A 3,454-nucleotide genomic window follows, 5' to 3' on the forward strand; every position below is an offset into this window, starting at 1 on the left:
CCCAAATAAATATAAGTGAATCAAGAGAGTATTTCTTCAAAAATACTAAAGCACACCATGCTCAAAAATATATAAGTGAAGCACTAGAGCAAGTCCATAGCTCATAAAAATTTAAGTGAAGCATAGAGAGCAATTCTAACAAGTCATGGCATAATTTTGGCTCTCTCAAATAGGTGTGTCCAGCAAGGGAATAAGACTTAAAACACAAAATAAAACAAGCAAAGACTCGTATCATACAAGACGCTCCAAGCAAAACACATATTATGCGACGAATAAAAATATAGCTTCGAGTAAAATACCGATGGTCGCTAGAAGAAAGAGGGGATGCCACTTGGGGCATCCCCAAGCTTATTTGTTTGCTCATTTTTGGATAATAGCTTGGGATGCCGGGGCATCCCCAAGCTTAGGCTCTTCTATCCTTCCTTCATCCATCGTAAGATAACCCAAAACTTGAAAACTTCAATCACACAAAACTCCACAAAACCTTCATGAGATCCGTTAGTATAAGAAAGCAAACCACTACAATAAGTATTGTATCAAACCAATTCATATTTTGTTTTTGCATTATATCTACTGTATTCCAACTTTTCTATGGCAAAAACTCATCAAAGAAAATCATAGAGCCATCAAAATAAGCACACAACACAAAGAAAACAGAATCTGTCAAAACAGAACAGTCTGTAGCAATCTGACTATTTCGAATACTTCTGTAACTCCAAAAATTCTGAAAAAATAGGACGACCTGGGTAATTTGTATATTAATCTTCTGCAAAAATAATTGGCATTTTATCACGTTCTGGTGATTTTCAACAATTGTTTTTGTGAGCGCATAAGTTTCTATTTTTCAGCAAGATCAAACAACTATCACCCAAGAAGATCCTATAGGCTTTACTTGGCACAAACACTAATTAAAACACAAAAAACACAATCATAACAGTAGTATAATTGTGTAAACACTCAAGAACAGAAAGCAAAAAGCAAAATAAATTTTATTCATTGGGTTGCCTCCCAACAAACGCTATAGTTTTACGCCCTTAGCTAGGCATAAAGCAAGGATCTAAGTTTTGTCATATTTCTTCTTAATTTTCTTAGAGGTGTTTTCATCATGGGGTTTTGTAAACACAACATAAAACATATTATCCATGGAAACTATAGCATTCCTTAGTTGGTTTTCATCATTATTGTTGATTAACCCCTTTGATTTCCCGCAACAATCCAAGAGTAGTGTTGATTAACATTATTGAATACTTGTTGGATTATATGTAGAACGAGGACTTCTTTCTTAAGATTCTCATCAAAGATTTTATTATCCCCAAACAAATGCCTTAGTTCATAGTCACTATTGTAAAGAATTTCATCTTTCACGGGCTTTTCACGATTCATACCATAAAAATCAAAGATTTCCCTAGCTTCTCGTATTATGTAGTCAAACTCATTCATAAGAACGAGAGTGGCCAACTTTTTAGCCCTATGATTTTTTATTTCGGCAAGCTCAAAAAACAATCTTTGCAAAGTAGGATGAGTACGAATAAATCTACATTCAAGTTTTAGAACTAGTGCTGAAATAGCATCCGCATAAGATCTAGTAGTTTTAAGTATAGGAGCATCATCAAGACTTAGATTTCCAACACAATTAAAAAATTCTTGGATACGTTCTTTTCCCATAACGTTCCCTTGCCCCATCCATAATGCATCATCCCGCAACTAACTCATTAGTCACATTGCTTGCTAGGCTTATATTGATGTGCATTACCGAGAGGGCCCAGAGATACCTCTCCGATACACGGAGTGACAAATCCTAATCTTGATCTATGCCAACCCAACAAACACCTTCGGAGACACCTGTAGAGCATCTTTACAATCACCCAGTTACGTTGTGACGTTTGATAGCACACAAGGTGTTCCTCTGGTATTCGGGAGTTGCATAATCTCATAGTCAAAGCAATATGTATAAGTCATGAAGAAAGCAACAACAATAAAACTTAAACGATCATAATGCTAAGCTAACGGATGGGCCTGATGTCGCTTGAAGCTACGTCGGTATTTCCCCAAAGAGGAAGCGATGATGTAGCATAGCGGCGGTAGGTATTTCCCTCAGATATGAAACCAAGGTTATCGAACCAGTAGGAGAACCAAGCAACACAACGTAAACAACCCCTGCAAGCACATAACAAATCCTCTCAACCCGACGTGTTAAAGGGGTTGTCAATCCCTTCCGGGGTACGGCGCCTCAAGATAGGCAAACGGACATGAGAAAGTTGTAATAGATTGAATAATAGATCGCAAATAAAATAAAACGCAGCAAGGTATTTTTGGTTTAATAGATCTGAAAATAAATGCGAAGGAAAAGTAGATCGCAAAGGCAAATATATGAGAAAGAGACCCGGGGGCCGTAGGTTTCACTAGTGGCTTCTCTCGAGAAAATAGCAAACGGTGGGTGAACAAATTACTGTTGGGCAATTGATAGAACTTCAAATAATCATGACGATATCCAGGCAATGATCATTATATAGGCATCACGTCCAAGATTAGTAGACCGACTCCTGCCTACACCTACTACTATTACTCCACACATCGACTGTTGTCCATCTTGCATCTAGTGTAATAAGTTCATGGAGAAACATAGTAATGCAATAAGAACGATGACATTATGTAGACAAGATCTATCTATGTAGAGATAGACCCCATCGTTTCATCCTTAGTAGCAACGATACATATGTGTCGGGTCCCCTTCTGTCACTGGGATCAAGCACCGTAAGATCGAACCCACTACAAAGCACCTCTTCCCATTGCAAGATAAATAGATCAAGTTGGCCAAACAAAACCCAAATATCGGAGCAGAAATAGAGGCTCTAAGCAATCATGCATATAAGAGATCAAAGAAAATCAAATAACTTTCATGGATATAAAAAGATAGATCTGATCATAAACTCAAAGTTCATCGATCCCAACAAACACACCGCAAAAGAGTTACATCATATGGATCTCCAAGAGACCATTGTATTGAGAATTCAGTGAGAGAGAGGAAGCCATCTAGCTACTAACTACAGACCTCAAGGTCTACAAAGAAATACTCACGCATCGTCGGAGAGGCACCAATGGAGGTGATGAACCCCATCCGAGATGGTGTCTAGATTGGATCTGGTGGTTCTGGACTCGGTGGCGGCTGGATGAATATTTCGTCGACTCCCCAAGGGTTTTGGGAATATTGGGGTATTTATAGAGCAAAAAGGCGGTCCGGGGGGCACCCTAGGTGGGCACAACCCACGAGGGCGCGCCTGGGCCTCCTGGCGCACCCTGGTGGGTTATGCCCTCCTCGGGGCACCCCCTAGGCACAGCCAAGACCCATTATGTTCCTTCTGGTCCCAAAAAAATCTCTGTGAAGTTTTGTTGCATTTGGACTCCGTCTGATATTGATTCCCTGCGATGTAAAAAAACATCAAAAAACAGCAAC

This window comes from Aegilops tauschii, chromosome 3 (assembly GCF_002575655.3).
Source record: "Aegilops tauschii subsp. strangulata cultivar AL8/78 chromosome 3, Aet v6.0, whole genome shotgun sequence".
Taxonomy (NCBI): Eukaryota; Viridiplantae; Streptophyta; class Magnoliopsida; order Poales; family Poaceae; genus Aegilops; species Aegilops tauschii.